This window comes from Patella vulgata, chromosome 3, assembly GCF_932274485.2.
Source record: "Patella vulgata chromosome 3, xgPatVulg1.2, whole genome shotgun sequence".
In the NCBI taxonomy this organism is placed as follows: Eukaryota; Metazoa; Mollusca; class Gastropoda; family Patellidae; genus Patella; species Patella vulgata.
In genome coordinates, this window is record NC_065881.2 from 8,014,910 (window position 1) to 8,036,043 (window position 21,134).

The following is a 21,134-nucleotide window of genomic DNA, read 5'->3' on the forward strand; positions in this document are numbered from 1 at the left end:
GCCGAACATAACTGATTAGAAATTACAGTAAAAACAGAAATGGTTGAATGTAAATCAGTTTATATACATTCATATTACATTATTATATGCGTTGCGACACATTTTTGTCAATTTCTAGGTCCCAAATATTAGCGATTTAGCCCCTTTAAGTAAGAGTAGGCCGTAGCACCGCTGTCCCATCCGAACGACTAGACACTGTTCCATTTCAGGCCGGCCAAACCCGAGGAGCTTTCTCGACGAAATGAAATGAAATGAAATGGGGTTTAACGTCCTATTGTTTTGCTCTGAACTGGGCTAATGAAGACGGGCATACGCCATACAGTATGTGCTTTGAGGGAAATTTTGCCCGACTACGGCCTACTCTTATATCGAATTCCAACTGCCAAGAGGTCTTTTACGTGCACGCCAATGTGTACACGGGACCTCGGTTTTCGTCTCATCCGAATGACCAGACAGTTGTCCTTGGCAGGCCCTCCGACCTGCAACACTAACAAGGGAGAACCACGCCGGAAAATCTGGATGAACTTTCTCGGCCAATGCAGGGATCGAACACCCGACCTCCAGGCTAGCGAGTCAGCGTCTTACCCACTTAGCCACGTGCTCCCCCTATCTCGACCAACACCAGGAGCACGTGCCCCGAGATTGCACATAGTTTCTTATTGATGTATTTGATACGTTAAAACAACAAAAGTTTTATAAAGGGCGATATTTCAGTTAAAATAAGGCAAACAATTTTAAGTGAATTCTTAACTAAGTCCGAGAAGGCTTGGTGAACTCGGGGTCAGGACCCTGTTTCACAAACACTTAAACTAAAATCACTAAAATAGATTTTAACTAAAATCGAAATGAAATTTTAAATTTTATGCGTTTCACGAAGATCGATTGTAACTTAAAATGCAATTTTAATAGCTTTTAGTTAAAATTGCTTGCGCCCGCGCCGTGCACATGTCCGTTCAGGGCAACACCAGGAGTACTGAACTGTTGAACTGTTCTAATCTATTTAATATCGAAGAAATCCGATGCCATCGGGAGTTGATTATGGCCAGGATAAGTTAATTAATGTCTAATTAATAATTTAGAAAACATTTCAGGCCTAAAGAAAGACATGCAATAGGCAGATTTAGCTCTTACAAAATGTATGTTTAAGTTCAGAATTTACTCAACTTTCAATCACTGTTTATGACAAATATCTTTGATCCAGAAACACAAAATTTTAACTTAGAATATTATTTTAATGGCTTTTAACTTAAATGCTTAAAATTATTTTGTGAAACGCATCTATCTTAAGTTTGGATGAAATTTTAGTTTAGGACGATTTTAAGGAGATTTAAGTTTTTGTGAAACAGGGCTCTATAGTACTGGACCCTGTTTCTCGAAATCTTAACTAAAGATAAATCTTATTTTATTAGATGCTTCAATTTTGATTGGCTAAGCACTAAAATCAATCTAATATTATCCAATCAAATTACTAAAATTTGGATTTTATCTTAGTTAAAATTTCGTGAAACAGGCCCCTGTTATCATGTATGGCTTATAATGTGCGTGTGTCATGGGTTTGGGTGTTGTTTATGTGTGGCGCGTTTCTTCTGCGTTTACTATTAGCCGTAGTTAGCGGTTAAACATGCCTTCCTTGTCTGGCACCAACAGAATATGCTCGAGGTTGCAATGACATCAAGAATGTCATTAATGGTAAACAAACTAAATTTATACCAAAATGTTACTACTAAATGAACTAAACGACATTATGACGTTTGATTCCTGCTCGACTTGACTACTATCGGCGAAGATCACAACGATTTCCAGATCTGTTGATGTCAAGAAGTCAAAGTTGTGGGGGCATCATGGACGCAAGTGTTTGTAAACAATAAAATCGTACAACTAGGAAGACGTTGTCTTTCGTTCTTTACATAACAAGAGTTATAATTGTGTAGGCTTCAGTAACGCCGTACGTAAACAATCGGTTAATTATCATGTGTAGGAAGTGTACTTAACGACGCGGGGATCATGGTAGCTAAGTGGGTAAGACGCTGGCTCGCTAGCCCGGAGGTCGGGTGTTTGATCCCTGCATTGTCCGAGAAAGTTCATCCCGATTTTCCGGCGTGGTTCCCCTTGTCAGTGATGTAGGACGGAGGGCCTGACAAGAATAGCTGTCTAGTTGTTTGGATGGGACGAACAACCGGGGTCTCGTGTACACGCTGACGTGCACGTAAAAGAACCCTTCACAGTTGGAATTCGATATAAAAGTGGACGGAAACGCCACTGCCTGAGCAAAATTATCTTCATAACACAATGCCCATGTCCGTCTACATATTATAGCCATGCAGTTTGGTGCATAAAAGTCAACCCCATTTCATTTCTTATCTCATCTAAATTACCCGCCAACTATTAATCACTGAATGACCTAATTAACGCGACTAGTCCATGCCCTTTTTCAATATTATTAAAACACAGATCCTATTTTGTTTCGTTTTTTTATAGTTCAATTTTTTTTTTTTTTTTTACTTGTCTTTACTACACTGGGATCTGGAAGAGTTGGTATATAATCCGCGTGCTGGATGTTGTGAGGGATTAGCCAATAAAACGGTCTGTTGCAGCGAGGTCTTGGCATGCGATGCACGGAACTGTGGGTATCGTACTAGAAACATCAACCATGATTGGTGACGTCAAGGGGTCAAAAGCCACTCGCACGACCCCTGATGCAACCTCCCACTACAGCTTGTCAAATCTTTATGTAGTAGAGGTCATCTAAAGTATAAAAAAAAAACCGAAACGAAATATAGATCTGTATTGTAATCAGATTGTGTCTTTTTTGTAAACTTTGCCATTCTGAACAAGTCACTGTATGGGGTTTTAAGTCCACTCGACATCGCTTGCACGTAGGGGTTTTTAGTTGTGGTAGGAAACCTGAGGACCCAGAGAAAACCCACGAGGTTGGACGGGGGACCCTACTCCTTGTCACGTACAAGTGTGGGATTGAAACCACGCCAGTTGACTTGTGATCTTATTAATCTTTTTAAGTACTTGTCGCATATGTTTTTCTTTGTTCATTACAAATGGCGCTCGAAACCATAGAGAACACGGCGCCTCGTACTGATTTTAAAATGTTCATTGTGTCTTAAATTTTGAATTTTTTAATCCCATATTTTCACGGCAAAAGATAACAACATCACTATTGACTGAAAAGGATCAATATGCCTATTCATATTCATCGAATATTGGGGATCACGTGGCTAAGTGGGTAAGACGCTGGCTCGCTAGTCTGGAGGTCGGGTGTTCGATCCCTGCATTGGCCTAGAAAGTTCATCCAGATTTTCCGGCGTGGTTCCCCTAGTCCTTCGGATGAGACGAAAAACCGAGGTTCCGTGTATACATTGGAATGCACGTAAAAGATCCCTTGGCAATTGGAATTCGATATAAGAGTAGGCGATAGGGCCGCTTCCCGGGCAAAATTTCCCTCATAGCACACTGTGTGGCGTATGCCCGTCTTCATTAGCCCAGTATAGGACCAGAACAGTAGGACGTTAAACCGCATTTCATTTCAATATCGAATATTATAGATAATATTGAGATAGAGGTTAAGCTGCTTTTACCAGATTTGTGTATACAAACCATTACTTTAGATAATAATATAATATTCCTTCCTCAGTAGTCACTGTCACGTCATGTAGTCGTACGTTTAGTTATTCAAAAGGTTTTTTTTTTTTTTTTTTTTTTTAAAAAGTAGCAATAAGTCCATGCAAAACAGAATGATTTTTCATCCTTTAAAGGAGCTATTTGTCCTTATTTGGGGCCTAGAAATTGACACAAATGGGTCGCAACGCATATAATAATGTAATATGAATGTATATAAACTGATTTACATTCAAACGTTTCTGTTTTTACGAAATACGTCAGTAGTCAATCGAATGGCAATCCGTATCGTCTGGTTATTCCAGTCTACACCGATAGTATTTATTTCGCATGTTCTCCAGATAAGAATTTGGCGTCACCGTTTGACATGACTTGTGGAATATGTTTAGTCCCTTGTTACAAATGGCACTGAAGCGTATTATGGTACACGATTCGTGTACCAATGGTAAAATGTTTATTTTGTTTTAAATATTGGATATCAGAAGCCCATCTTTTTACTGGTAAGATCAAAACATCAATGTTGATTTAAACAAATAATTCGTGTTTTCAACGTTGAAGACCGACTTTGGATGATAACCTATTGAAGTAGAGACTTAGCTACTTGAATCATTCTATGTAATATCCTCAAACAAACTGAAATACATTGATATTTAATAATATTAATCTACCAAACACAAACTTTAACATTTTGCAATCTGATTATAATACAGATCTATATTTTGATTTGTTCTTTTTTTATTCTTTCAGTGGCCTACACTACATGAAGATCTGACAGGTTGTAGTGGAAGATCGCGTCTGAGTTCATACAAGTGACTTTTGACCTATGACACTGTTCCGTGCATCGCACACCAAGAACTCACCGTAACAGATCGTTTCAATGGCTAATCCCTCACTTCAACCAGAACACCAGTAATATAACAACTCTTCCAGATCCTAGTGTTGTGAAGACAAGTAAAACGAAATTTTGAACTATAAAAAAATACAAAACGAAATAGGATCTGTGTTTTAATAAGATTGGTGAAAAACGTTTTTCTTAAAATTTCAAAACTTTACAGGTGTTCCCGGAGAAATAAGATGGACAGTTTTCACAGGTGTTCCCGAAGGAATAAGATAGACAGTTTTCACAGGTGTTCCCGGAGAAATAAGATGGACAGTTTTCACAGGTGTTCCCGAAGAAATAAGATGGACAGTTTTCACAGGTGTTTCCGAAGGAATAAGATGGACAGTTTTTACAGGTATTCCCGAAGAAATAAGGACAGTTTTCAAAGGTGTTCCCGAAGAAATAAGATGGACAGTTTTCACAAGTGTTCCCGAGGAACAGAAATTTAAATTAATGTGGCCTTTGTTATCTATTTTTTGTGGGTTGTGTTGTTCAAATCTTGGTTCCTGTGGAGCTGCATTTGACTTGATTTCATTTCGGGCTTAACGTCCGGTTCCACCGAGGTATATATCGCAGACAAAGGTTCGTTTGTTCCATGAGTTTTACGTCCACTTCCACCAAGGATGATATCGTAGACAAGTGTTTCCTTAGAAACTTGCCAGAGGAAGCCACAAAATAGGCTTGATCCAGCATTTTTGTAGTAAGACACAATGTCTTTGCAGGGAAGCACCGAAGGTGAATTTCATCCGAAGGAAAAGCCCCGGATGTAAGACTAAGGAGTCGCACTGCCTTAAATACGACCTTGAACGCTTTAATGCGATTTACTATTAAAAATAGCAGTACGTAAGTTCTAAGTTCAAGAAAACCCTTTATAAAATGAAAATGTACAGAAACAATACCTATGACGAAGCACTGGTGTAAGACAAAGGAGCTACACTGCCTTAAATACGAGCTTGATCGCTTTAATGCGATTTACTATTAAGAATAGTAGTACGTAAATTCTAATTTCAAGAAAAACCTTTATAAAATGAGAAACAAATGTACTGGAAACACTAACTATGGCGAAACACCGTTGTTTGTTTTCGTGCCGACCTTTCATATGTAATTAATACGAAAATATCAGTCTAAAAATGTCAGCTAGCTTTTTATAGGACCAGTCAGACAGAAATAGACATTATGCGTATTTGCTACTTAATGGATTACATTAGTACGTCTGACGCTCGTGATGAAAATTAATATCTTTTATTTTATTTTTATTTCTTTTTTATTTCTGCACTAAAATATGAGCTTCTTTTATAATTAAAATTTTTTTTTTTAAAAAAACAGGTACTAGTATATTTTAGTTTTTAAGAGAATTCTTCCAACGTTAACAAGGTGATAAGTATGTGTTTTTGTTTTTACTCTAACCAGTAACTAAATGCCACTTAAAAATTATTTCTTTCATAATGTTTTATCGAAATACTTATAATTTTAAGACGACGTTTCGGAGAGTATTCTCTTCACTATATCGAACTAACCAGTATTTGTTGCCATTTTTTTCATGGTTATAGAAGGGGAGGGGGGTCTATCAAGTTACTATATGGCACTTAAAGGTTATTCTTTCATAATGTAATCGAAATATTAATTATAGAAAACAGCTACTAGTATATTTAAGGTGACGTTTCGAAGATTATTCTCTTCACTATATCGAACTAACTAACTAACTTAAAAGTTATTCTTTCATAACGTTTAATCGAAATATTAATTATTAACAGGCTAGCGATGGCATTGAGAGTTGATTATGGTCTGGATAAGTTAATTAATGTCTAATTAATAATTTAGATAACATTTCAGGCCTTACGAAAGACCTGCAGATTTAGCTCTTATATAATGTATGTTTAAATTAAACTGTTTATACCACATATTATTCAGTCGACAACATGTTTACTTTGATAAGAGGGGATCATGTGGCTAAGTGGGTAAGACGCTAGCTCGCTAGCCTGGAGGTCGGGTGTTCGATCCCTGCATTGGCCGAGAAAGTTCATCCAGATTTTCCGGCGTGGTTCTCCCTTGTCAGTGATGCAGGACGGAGGGGCTGACAAGGAAAGCTGTCTAGTCGTTCGGATGGGACGAAAAACCGAGGTCCCGTGTACACATTGGCGTGCACGTAAAAGATCCCTTGGCAGTTGGAATTCGATATAAGAGTAGGCTGTAGTGCCGCTGTCCGGGCAAAATTTCCCTCATAGCACACTGTATGGCGTATGCCCGTCTTCATTAGCCCAGGTTAGGAGCAGAACAGTAGGACGTTAAACTCAATTTCATTTCATTACTTTGATAAGAAAACAAATGAAATTTGAATATTAGAACTTTACATATATTCTACAAATTTCTGTAAACTTATCACTCTTCAATGCAAAACTTGCAGATTGACACCACCATTTCTACAGACAATTTTGCCATATTTAAGTCAAATTAAAAACAAATGTCACAATTTTATTTCTATCTATTTATAATGCTTTTGAAGCTGTAATGTTTTATGTGCATATTTTGTATTTAGTGCGCTTGCTCAAATTTAATTCAAATAAAAAATTCTATCATATAACCCTTTCAATACCAAACCTATACATGCTTTCTACGGATTTAAATTATCAAATTAAAATTAAATCAAATATCACATTTCTGTTAAAAGAAAGAGGCATATTTAATTAGAATTAAGAACAAATATCACATGTCTCTCTAAAAAAAACCCCAAAGAATATATAATTAAAATTAAAATCAAATGTCAAATTTCTGTAAAAAAAAAGAAAAAAAAAGAATAGAATTAGACATATTTAATTAAAATTAACATGAAATGTCACATTTCTGTAATAAAAATAACAAAAACAAGCATATTTTAGTCTGAATCGACTATCAGACCAAAAATATCAATTAAGAATTTTGATACCTTTTTCTCGATTCTAGATTTGACAGATTTAAATAATGATTTTTTCTCATTATTCTTCACAGAAATAAAAAATTACAATTGAAAAAAAATAAACGCTAACCGAAGACCTAGCAGCTGCTATCTAACTTGCGCTATAACTACAGACATCGCGAATCCCTTAAAAAAAAGATTATAACTTTCTTTAATACCGGTTTCAAACAGTTTTTCACATAGCTCAAGGCTAACGCTTAATTTCTTTAAATCCAGATTGTTCGTAAATTATAACAATTTTCCAAACATGCGTTCAGTTTACCTCGCAGGCAGTCTGAGAGTTTTAACAGCTCATTGTTAGCGAGTTTGGTATAGTTTACTTACTTTCAGTAAAGGACGATAGAAAAACGATTAAAATAATAATGAAATAGAAAATGAGATAATTATATATATTATTTGTTGATCGAATTCTATGGTTAATATCATTTCGAATACGTCTAATCCAAGGGTGCAGACAATAAACTCAAAATAATGATCACTTAAAGAGCTATTGACTTCACAACAAAGGACGGGAATTTTGAGAGGCGGGATTGGGGGGTGTAAAATTCTTTATAGCAGACAGAGAGAGCGAGAGCAAGAGAGAGGGGGAGAGAGAGGGGGGGGGATTTAAGGGCCACTCGACACAAACTAGGTCATTTCGGGACTAACATATGGTTCAATTTTATTTCAATAATTCGCTTACGCGTAGGGGTCTTTAGCAGTGGTTAACATCCATACGACAGAGAGAGGATTTAACGTCCACTCGACACAAACTAGGTCATTTCGGGACTAACATATGGTTCAATTTTATTTCAATAATTCGCTTACGCGTAGGGGTCTTTAGCAGTGGTTAACATCCATACGACAGAGAGGGGATTTAACGTCCACTCGACACAAACTAGGTCATTTCGGGACTAACATATGGTTCAATTGTATTTCAATAATTCGCTTGCGCATAGGGGTCTTTAGCAGTGGTTAACATCCATACGACAGAGAGAGGATTTAACGTCCACTCGACACAAACTAGGTCAATTCGGGACTAACATATGGTTCAATTTTATTTCAATAATTTGCTTGCGGGTAGGGGTTTTTAGCAGTGGTTCACGTCCATGCGACAGATTTAATATCCACCCCGTGTGATACTACCCTTGGTTCTTCATTTGCTCCACAGTAGAAATTTTTATGTTTGCAGTTCTTTTAAAGATACATTATGGGAGATTAGATAAAGAGCTGGCAGTTCTCGCTATAATAGTTAAAAACTAGATAATGAAAAAGTAATTTGCTGAAAATTTCTGTCAAATTGATCCACTTTGAACCGAGAATTTAGCGATTGAATTTTGGGCCTAGCCTCGATCATCATTACTAAAGTCGGTACAATAAAAAAAAAACATAGTCTCGATTATCCATTTTTGTATTTAATCATGAATGAGCGTTGAGCAAAAAATCGGATTATCATCCAGTCAATATCGCAGGCTAGCATTGAGATCGAGTGTTGATTATGGTCTGGATAAGTTAATTAATGTCTAAGATAGATTTCAGGCGTAAAGAAAGACCTGCAATTGGCAGATTCAGCTCTTGCATAATGTATGTTTAAGTTGGGGTTTTTTTATTATTATTATTATTTTTTAAAAAAATGGCCAATGCAAAGTGTGCAATACATTCCATTTTTATTTGTTTGCTAATCACCTTATCAAATTATTTTACAATAAGATATATTATCTTCCTATTAGCATGTTCGAAATCAATTTATTCAGACAAGACCATTATCGGACTAACTTGTCAGATAGCCAATAAATGTCGTAATGAATATCAGAAAATGTTTCCTCTTTTTGTTCTAAAACAATTACTCGGAACCGACGTCGTAACAGCCATATTGGAATTATGACGTCATGTCAAAAAATCATGCGCAGTTCATCAAGGAACTGGCATGCCAAGTTCCTTGACGATCATACACGAAATGGAGGAGCCTTAAGCTTTTTTTAAAGAATGTCGCTACAAGAAGGAGGAGACGAAGATTATAAAATGTATGGAACCCGGTCGTCGTTCAAGAAATTGCTGTGCTAATCTGTTATCCTAATGTCTTAAACAACATTCGATCTCGTTGAAATCTTTGTGGTATTTAAAAGTTTAATTTCCCCCCTTTCTAGTATTAGAAACTTAATTTCTCTTTACAGCCGGTCAGTTTATTTAAACTTAACCCCTAACTTATTCGTGACTGAAGTCGGTAAATTACGCGCTCTCCAAAGCTTGTGACTTGTTACTGGTTTACTGGAAGCCAATATTTGTTAACATTTTGTCGCCTGAATGTTCAGTCAAAAAACAAATCTGCTCTGATAAAACCTGACTTCGATAAATGATCCTCTTAAATTAATCCTTCACGTTTTGACTTCAGCGCTTTCTAAGCCTAATCTGGGCTTTCATCGTGCACGCGATTACTTGTTAGAATAATTTTAGACGTTTCCCTAAAAGCTTTTACACAATGAATTCTAACAAGCCCCTCAATCAACATCCTTCCAACAAGAACAAGTTTTCAAAGAGCACATCGCTCGATTGGTAAATAGACCAACTCGCCACGGCGTGTGTGTATCGATTGTTGAACTCAGGTAAAAAGAAGAAGAAAAAAGGGCGGAAAGCAAGTCGTAGACGTTCTTAATGTTCGTCAGCTCACTTATAAAACTTCTAAGAGTAGCGGAAATATCTTCTAAGACACATCCCAATAACGTCGAGCAATTACAAGAGAAAATAACCCGGGGCTATGTACGCAATCATTTGCCACAGCAAGTCGGTTTGTTTAATTGATACGGGTTGTCGTCGGATTGACAATGGTCTGACGACTCTACGGGCGTTCTTAAGATGCCTCATATCCGCCATTAAATATCTTACCGTTAACGATACTACAGCTCCGGACTAAAAGTCAAGATATTTGGAGTTGAGCCATTTGAAAAACTTGTATTGATTGCCTGATAAGATAAATCACTTCTGTGGGTTAAGGCTTTGTAAAGAGACATAATATTCCAACTAGCGTTAAATGGTAGTCGAGGCTCGGCTTGGAGCAGAAATCAAAGACAAGTTCACCATCTTCGCGATGGGGTTTCCGCCAAGGGAGCCAATATGGCGGCCATGCAGAAACACAAATCATTCTCGGAGTCATTGTTCTTCAAGAAGTCGATTCGCTGCCTATTATATTAGTTAATTAGTACAAATCATGAAGTCTGATATTTCGTTTATAAAATGATTATTAATATTGATCACTAACCACGAGATGCCAGCCGACAACAGAAGACTCCAGAATACGATACGGCTTTTATTTCATCAAGGACTAATTAATATAAAGGCAGGGATAGAAAGCCGATAAATATGATGGTTTAATTTAATGGTTATTCTTTTCCATGGAAACATTTCAAAGTGTAAGCCTATAGTTTGATATATCACCTGAGAGGTATTATAATCAAGTCATTAGTATATCGACTATATACAACCACGCATTTACCTTAATTACAACAACTCAAACTGGTTGGCGTTTGATGGATACTTTGTAGATGCCCGCGGGTTAAGGTGGTCATATATTGTCGTCATACCTGTCCGTCCACATTCGGTCCGTGGGGGGTGGGGGGACGGTTATCGCTTGCGCGTTGTATCCTAAGGTCTGCCATTGAGTCAAATAGCGTGGTTTTGATTCCCCGGTTGTACGTGACAAGGAGTAGAGTTACCTGTCCAACCTCCTGGGTTTTCTCCGGGTCCTCCGGTTTCCTCTCACTGCTAAAGACCCTTACGCGCAAGCAGATTATTGCAATAATATTGAACCATATATTAGTCCCGAAATGACCTAGTTTGTGTCGAGTGGACGTTAAACCTCATTTCCCTCTCTTTCTCTCCAAATTGTCTTGTTTTGGTTTGGCGTGCTCATAGATCTATCTATCAACGAGGCTGAGAACCGGAAAATCCCATTTAAATTCAGTTCATGCAGGGTTCATCTGGTGTGTTTTAAACGTCTAAAATATTTATTTACACAAGAGCTCTGATCTTCCGTTTGTTTACAGGGGGGGGGGGGGGGGCGGAAAATCCCGCCAGTAACTGATTCACTGCTTTCAATATATATTGCGGGTTTATTTTTTTTTTAAAACAGCAACACCTGAAATATTCATCTACTCTATATACAACGCGCACCCTCTAACAATTCGGCCATCTACCCCACCCCACCCTTTCCCCCAAGAGAGAGAGAGAGAGAGAGGGATGGGTCTAACGTCCACTCTACACAAATTAGGTCATTTCGAGACTAACATATGGTTCAATTTTATTTCAATAATTCGCTTGTGCGTAGGGGTCTTTAGCAGTGAGAGGAAACCGGAGGACCCGGAGAAAACCCACGAGGTTGGACAGGTGGCCCTAGTCCTTGTCACGCTCAACCGGGGAATCGAAACCACGCCAGTTGCCTCAATGACAGACCTTATGATACAACGCGCACGCGCTAACCAATCGGCCATCCAACCCCCCAAAATGTCTGAGAAACAGGGCGCAACTAAATATACTTTCGACAGGATGCCATTGGTAAACGAAATAAATAAAAAGGTGAAATGAAATAAAATGCAGTTTAGCGTCCTACTGTTCTGCACCGACTCGGCTACTCGTATGCCCGTCTTCATTAGCTTACCCCAAGACAAGTTGGAATTGGACACAAAGATCAAGAGAACACATATAGAAAGTCAGTATTGCTAATTTAGCTAACTTTTGGTATTGGTTTACGGCACAAAGCGACCTCTTATAATGCTACAGCGAAGTACGCGATAATCCATAATTTAAACATACATTATGCAAGAGCTAAATCTGTCTATTGCAAGTATTTCATTAGGCCTGAAATGTTATCCAAATTATTAATTAGACGTTTACTTATCCCGACCATAATCAACCCTCGATGCCATCGTTAGTCTGCGATAATTAGCGGATTGAAATACATTTTTTGTAAAATAATTAAACGTAAATTTGGATAACCGAGACTTTGTTTTTTTATCGTACCGATTTCAGTAATGATGATCGGGGATAGTCTAAAATTCAAAAGTTAATATCTCGGTCTCAATCGAGCAATTTGACTGAAATTTTCGGCATATTTTATTTACGTTATCTATCGTTTAACTATTATAGCGAGAACTGCCAGCTCTTTATCTAATATTCCATAATGTTCCTTTAATCTTCGACAAAACTGAATTTATAAGTTCGCAAAAGTTTTGATAACTTCATTGATTTTGTCATTCATTAATTGAACCCTGCTAGATCAATTGTATTTCCCCACGAAAATTAAAATTGAATAAAGAATTAAAAAATTAATGTATGTACTTTTCATTCAAAGCTAGCCAATATTGTCGATGCAAAAAAGTATTTATATGAGTCAGATGTGTTCTGTATTCATGACATACTCTAATTTGTACAATTCTCTGGGGGTGCCACCCACCCCCCCCCCCCCCCCGCCCACCTCCCCGCCTCCCGTTTCGCTCTCTGGCGTCAACGTAAAAGAGCCCGTGACAGATGGAATTCGAACATACGAGTAGACTGTAGCGCCGCTGTACAGGCAAAATTTTCCTCATAGCATACTTCATGACGTATGCCCGTCTTCATTAGTCCAGCAGGATCAGAAAAGTAGGACGTTTCATGATCAAGACAATTTATAGACCCAACATGCCTAATGAAATCATGAGCAATTAGACAAGATTATACCAGCCATCATCCATTCAACGCCTTGCAGTGTAATACGTCACAATATCCAGATTGTCAACCAGGTTTCCCCTTGATGTTTTCCTTGACGACGGTTAGTGCTAAATGATAAGGCCAGCTGCATTTTTCGTCATAGGTCACGAGATGTAAACAGGGCTAGCGCTAATTCCAACCCTAACCCTAACCATGGATATAGCCCCAATGCTTACCCTATCCCTAACCTACATCTCACCAACAATCACGTGCCTTAACCTTATTTACATCTCAACGACCTTGACAAAAATCGAGCTGGCCTTATAAAATAGATTTAGCCCCTTGACGAGCGCTATTGTTTAAAGCTCGATGCATCATTTTTGTGCTGGAGGAATCGCTTGAAAAATACAATATTGTGAAGGGTGGATCTCTGTTAGGAATATCAGTCGAAAAAGGGTTCAATTCCTTTGGCAAGAACTATTGTTTTTGGGAGAGAGAGAGGGGGAGAGAGAGAGATAGGATTTAACGTCCACTCGACACAGGCTAGGTCATTTCGGGACTAACATATGATTCTATTTTATTTCAATAATTCGCTTGCGCTTAGGGGTCTTTAGCAGTGGGAGGAAACCGGAGAAAACACACGAGGTTGGACAGGCGATCCCACTCATTGCCACGTACAACCGAGGAATAGAAACCACGCCGGTTAACTCAATGACAGACCTTAAGGCGCACGCGCTAGCCATTCGACCATCGAACCCCCCTATTGTTTTTGGTATCAAGGATGCAAGTCCCGATAAATAAAAATGTTTTTCAATGTATTTAGGATCGCTACTGTCGGAGAAAAATACCTTCAATCGCATAGATCGACATTTATGGTTTGCTGTTGATAGTTTTAGGAAACCACTGCATGCTTCTGTAAATATTTTGAAAAAGTTGCGGAGGCATTTCAAGACAGATCAATCGATTTTGGACATTACTGATTGACAGTTCAAATGCTTAGCACTTTATTTTTTCTTCCGTTTCTCATCATTTTCAATATGGCGTCGTTTTAAAATTCGATTTTCCAATACAATTAATGTTAGTTGTTGCCAATCCTGACAAGCCAAATTATAGATAAATAGTTGAAGAGAGAGGTTCGGCTCGATGGGCTGTCTTGTTTTCTTCTCTAAATCTGACACCAAGATAGTTTAATTGGAAACAATCGCAGTCTGCGACCAAAGTGGTCAGTAGAGCCCATCACCAGGTCTGATCGCCTTCCTATTAAATTAGGTTCTTTATTGGTGAAATGTCTGGATAATTAGTCGTGAAAAGGCCGCGAGTTCTAGTGGTTATAGCCGGTTTGCTTTTCTTCTTGAGAGCCTCCTTGTTCATGTAACGACTGTCCTCGGTCCGATCAAACAATCAATACACAGTAGAAACCAAATAAGATCACGTATTGAAGCACGGAAATGACAATTAGTGGCGCTCATTATCTCGTTCAACACCGATTATCTGTAGGCGCAACTCGGGGTATATTATACACATATTAATAAACTACCCGATGATTAATAGCAAGAACAATGTCCTATGGAACACGACTTAGTTGAGCAGACAATGTATTACAATGACCTCGTGATCATCTCCATGTAAGTATTGGATTACCCCACAAGCAATAAATTTTGCCTGGTTATAAGCTTGCAAAAAACATGAATTCATGACATGAAGTCGGATAAGTAGGTAATCGGTATATCTAAAGGACAAATGCTCTAGACCTTCCAATCAGAATGATTCAAGCGCATGCGTTGCCTTTGCAACCGTCATCATAAGTACACGATTAACCCAAAAGCAATACATTTTGAGTTGCTAAAAGCTTGTAAAAAATATATCTGAACGACAAATTTTGTAGATCTTCCAACCAGAATTTAAGTGCATGCATTGTCTTTGCAACCGTCATCATATAAGTATACGATTAATCCCCAAAAACAATACATATTGCAATAAATTTATGTTGAATCAGCAAATCTGTAGAACATATTTTATAGTTGATCCAACCAGAATAGTTCAAGCAAACAAGTTCACACAAATGTAGTACCTTTGCAAACGTCATCATAAGTATACGATTAACCTCCAAGCAATACATTTTGCATGGCTTAAAGGCCTGCAAAAAAAATATAAATTTATGAATTTTATGCTATCGGCTTATCGACAAATCTGCAGAACAAGTTTTATAGCGGATCTAACCAGAATAATTCCAACAATCTAGTTGGGAGTGGGGTGCGCGTGTGCGCTGCATCATAAGGTCTGTCATTGGGTCAACTGGCGTGGTTTCGATTCCCAGGTTGTACGTGATAAGGAGTAGGATCGCCTGTCCAACCTCGTGGGCTTTCTGCGGATTCTCCCGTTTCCTCCCACTGCTAAAGACCCCTACGCGCAAACGAATTATAGAAATAAAATTGAACCATATGTTAGTCCCAAAATGACCTAGTTTGTGTCAAGTGGACGTTAACCCCCCCTCTCTCTCTCTCTCTCTCTCTCTCTCTCTCTCTCTTTTGCAACCGTCGGTATAACACTATGAAATCTAATAGTCACCACAGTCTTTGGGTTAAATCTATATACAAAATACAATACAGAATAAATTTGAGCCACATTAATATATTTCCTGCTAAGGATTGGATTTTCTAAATGGGACTACAAAAGGGGCTATAGAGCTAGCTCAATGAATATATAAACCCCTTGGGGGGGGGGGGGGTTCTGTATATTATGCCTTGTGCATCTGTTTGTATTTGGTGCGGCCCCCTTGAACTTACTATTAATGGTATCACTATGTATTCAAGATTATCCAGCCGAACAAAGATATCCTTGAAGTCCCGTTCTATAATTTAAATCTATAAAATCAAATCTATCTGTGTGTATGTTCGCGCAACATGCTTCGTCGCCGCGGTCCATCCCAACATATGTGGTATCAAATTAACTAGCAAGATCCCGTGGGGGGGGGGGGCGAATGGTTAGCACGTGCGCGCTGTATCATAAAGCCTGTCATTGAGTCAACTGGCGTGGTTTCGAATCCTCGGTTGTACGTGACAAGGAGTAGGGTCGCCTGTCCAACCTCGTGGGTTTTCTCCGGGTTCTCCGGTTTCCCCCCACTGCTAAAGACCCCTACGCGCAATCGAATTATCGAAATAAAATTAGAAACCATACGTTTGTCCCGAAATGACCTAGTGTGTGTCGAGTGGGCGTTAAATCCCATTTCTCTCTCTCATGATCCCGTGAATATTTTAGGCCTTGATTAATTAAGGCCAAGGTCACAATCTTAGGCCCCGGGCAGATCTTGGACCCCTGGCGGAGCCGGGTATCTAGGTAAATATTCACATGCCTATAGTACAGCGCTGTAGAACACACGTTTCACCCAAATTTGCAATTATAATTTCAAAGACAAATTGACAAAACCTGTTGTGTCAAAGAGTTATCTGCTGACCTTTGATTGTGACACTGGGTTGGTGAGCTGAAGGTAGAACAATATCATAATGGAAAACTGTTTCGGGATCATTTTGCTTGTTCCCGACTGGACTTTACATGTTTGTCAATTTCTTTGTTAACATGCTCCATAAGGGTAGTTATCAAAACAACACGGAGCAAAACCCACGAAGTTGGACAGGCGACCATACCCCTTGTCGTCAGATTGTTGTCTGGGAGCTGTACATTCTGTACTCTGTTAGATCTATTTACCTGTTCCTTTCAATTTGGGTTCATCTGACACACCTAATGTTTGGTGCCGTATAATGTCTGACCCCTGTTTGTAAATATATTGTTGAATTATCTGTACGTCTAATAAATCATAGAGACATTACTTGGACTCGGTCTTAATTTAAGACGACATAGAAATGAAATGAAATAAAATGGAGTTTAACGTCCTACTGTTCTGCTCCGAACTGGACTAATGAAGACGGACATAAGCCATACAGAGTGGTATGAGGGAAATTTTGCCCGGACAGCGGCACTACGGCCTACTCGTATATCGAATTCCAACTGCCAAGGGATCTTTTACGTGGACGCCAATGTGTACACGGGACCTCGGTTTTTCGTCCCATCCGAATGACTAGACAGCTGTCCTTGTCAGGCCCTCCGTCCTGCATCATTAACAAGGGGGAACCACGCCGGAAAATCTGGATGAACTTTCTCGGCCAATGCAGCGATCGAACACCCGACCTCCAAGCTAGCGAGCCAGCGTCTTACCCACTTAGCCACCGTGACCCCCAGACGACATAGAACGTATTTGGTGAATATAATGATACCTTGTGCATTTCACTAATATTCTCTGGGCGGCAGGTCTAATCGACTAGTCATTACTTATTCCCAAAACACGTCAATGAAATGAAATGGGGTTTAACGTCCCACTGTTAATGAAGATGGGCATACGCCATACAAAGTACTATGAGGGAAATTTTGCCTGGGCAGCGGCGCTACGGTCTACTTTGCTATCGAATTGCAACTACCGAAAAATTCCGTTGAACTTTCCCGGTCAACACAGAGAACGAACACTGGAACTCCAGGTTAGCGGAGCCAACGTCTTACTCACTGAGCCACCGCGGTCATACGTCAATAAACGTTCACATGCAGAGATCGAACACTGAAACTCCAGATTAGCGTCTTACACACTGAGCCACCACGGCCATACCCATACGTCAATAAACGTTAACATGCATGTACAATCACGAACAGTTTAATTCAGTCGTTAGCGAGAAAACGTCTTACTCACTAAGCCACCACGGCCATACGTCAGTAAACGTTAACATGCATGTACAATCACGAACAGTTTAACTGAGTCGTGTGACGAAGATTACAGAATATACTTACAGCTGTGGTGGCTTATTTCATAACCCACAAACTAAACTAGATTAATCACTTAACTGACTTTTAAAATCTCTTCAATAGAATTTATTCTCATAAAACTCTTACAGTCGATATAAATAAATATAAGGGGAAAAAAAACCCAGAGGTTACCAGGTTATATAACATAAAGTATAGTAATAACAGAACACAATTTTTATGGGAAACAATCACTGGTTTTATTCTAAAAGCACGACGTTTCGACAATGGTTCCCTTTGAAGGCATTCATTGTTAGTCAATATTACCCTTTGGTTGGACCGTGGATCTATTATATTGGGTTGTTTTTGCTTAATCTTTTATTACTTCTTATTGTTATTATTATTTAATTTTTGTAAATGGCTTCATCATGAACTCTTATATATTAAACCCAAGTTTACTAAATGTCATTGTGCTTGATAACGACAAGAGGATACTTGTCGAAACGTCGTGCTTTTAGAATAAAACAGTGATTGTTTCTCATAAAAATTGTATTCTGTTATCACTATACTTTATGTTTCTCATAAAAATTGTGTTCTGTTATTGTGTACCCCAATCACTAAATGCCACTCAAAGATTAAAGTATAGTAAAAAACTAGAGGTTGTTGAACCATACATTATGCAAGAGCTAAGTCTGCCTATTGAAGGTATTTCTTTAGGCCTGAAATATTATCTAAATTATTAATTGGGGGTGGGAGGGGGTGAGGTGGGGTGAATAGTTAACGTGTTGGATGAGAAGGTCTGTGGCGTAGTTTCGATTCCAGCTTATACTTGACAAGGAGTAGGGTAGCCGGGTCCACCGGTTTTCTCCCATTGATCAAGACCCCTATGCGCAAGCGAATTATTGAAACAAAATTGAACCATATGTTAGTCCCGAAATGACATAGTTTGTGTCCAGTGAACGTTAAATTCTCTCTCTGTCGTATGGATGTGAACCACTGCTAAAGACCCCTACAGGCAAGCGATTTATTGAATCAAAATTGAAGCATATGTTAGTCCCGAAATGACCTAGTTTGTGTCAAGTGGACGTAAAACTCACCTCTCTCTCTCTCTCTCTCTCTCTCTCTCTCTCTGCCTCTGCTCTGCTCTATTTCGACTGTCAGGGTTATTTTAGGTGCAGGCGAAAACATCCCAACCGAACAACTAGACTGTGTACCTTGCCAGGCCCTCTGCCCTGCACCACTGGCAAGGAAAACCCACGCAGAAAAACCCCAGGGGCCGTTATGGAACTGGGTACCTCCTGATTTGCTAGCCAGTGCCCTACCCGCTCAACCACCGCGGCTCCCATTATCATCTGGGGACTTGCAAACGTTAACACAACTCATTATACCTTCGAAATAATAATGTTGTGAAATATTTGCCGATGTTCCTGCGAGCGGTGTTTGAAAATAGAAACACAAAACTGAAACAACAAACAGCTGCTGAACCTTCTGAACTTTGGAAGAAATGTTAGGATTTCAAGGTTTCTCTCGAATAGTCGAGTCATTGATTGCGAAATCTTCTTAATTTTAACATAAAATGGTGATCAACAAAATTAAAGAGGACCAAAGAAAATTCAAAGTGCACGTGCTTATCTTGTTTATCCCCGAGCCCCCCCCCCCCCAACCCTCCTCACGGCCTTGTTTAAAGGAGTCGTTTCGTTTATCTGTGGGTTGGTTCCAAACTACCAACCTGCAACGTTAAAGTACTCTGGTAGGTCAGGAGATATAAACAGTGCTAGCACTAACCGTAACCCTATCCCTAGACCAAGACCTAAATCGGTTACCCTAGCCCACAATCTCGCCAACAATCACTTGCCCTAACCCTATTTACATCTCGTGACCCATGACAAAAGCTGCAGTTGGGCTTAACGTTTAGACTTTACCCAAAAATATCCCTCATTGCAGTTGGCACTGGAAAGCAGGGCATGCATTAATTATTTAATTAAAAATTATTTTTAGCTGATAAAATAAAATTAAAAAGACATATTAATCACTGTCACCCGTCATTGTCTCCCACTATTTTATTCCACCCTTCGTTTCTGTTAAAGATGGGTTTGTAACGGATAATTATAAATAAATTATATCGACAAAGGTATGAATGTCTACAATGTATTTCCTCCAACCGTGGTGTTGATCATAAGTTTATTGATATACAATGCAAGGGCAACAACTCTCTTTTGTGTTTGCTTTTTATTTATTTATTTTTTTTATTTTCAAATTGGGAGTAAATTGTTTCTTAAGAATAATACCTGACTGAAAAATAGAACATTTTTATTTATTTATTTATTTATTTGTTTGTGTATTGATTTGTATTTTAAATAAAGTGTAGGGTGTTGGTCGAGCCTTTGCTAGGGATTTTCTATCTCGGTTTCTCCTTGTTAGTGATGCAACGTGGAGGAACCATTATATTATATTAGATGTGTAAACGCCCTTCAAAATAATATATACACAACTTTATTCAACGTGAGAAAATTTCTCACTGAACATTTTAAATAGAATACTGATGAGCCTAGCTTGAGTCTATCATGGTAAATCTCATTTCTATGGGGAAGAATTGTGAGATCACAGCGGAGTTTCCTCTTTGAATGTATACTGCCGGGAGTTCTTTTACGTGCACACCAATTCATACGAGGGGGAACGTCTACTTTTGGCGGTTGGATGGACGAATGGTTAGCACGTGTGCGTTGTGTCATAAGGTCTGTCATTGAGTCGACTGGCGTGGTTTCGATACCCCGGTTGTACGTCACAAAGAGTTGGGTCGCCTGTCCAACCTCGTGGGTTTTCTCCGGGTCCTCCAGTTTCCTCCCACTGCTAAAGACCCCTACGCCTATGGCTACTCAGTCATAAACGGCCTATAGATCAATTTTCGATAAGCTCGCTGAGATGTAAATAAGGTTAGGGCACGTGATTGTTGGTTAGGGTTAGGTTTAAGAATTTGGAGGAGAGGTTAGGGTAAGCATTAGGGCCAGGGTTTGTGTTGGGATTAGCGTAATCTTTGACCAAACCTTTGATGATACGCAGTACTTTAATTTATATACGTATTATAACAACATACCGAAAATGGTCAACATTTCAGTAGACTGTCAATCAAGCGAATCAAACATGCCGGCGAATAAATTAACTTGAACTTTGACCTCACCTTTACAGCCAATCGTATTACAGGTGAGGTGTGTTTTCTGAGAAATTGTC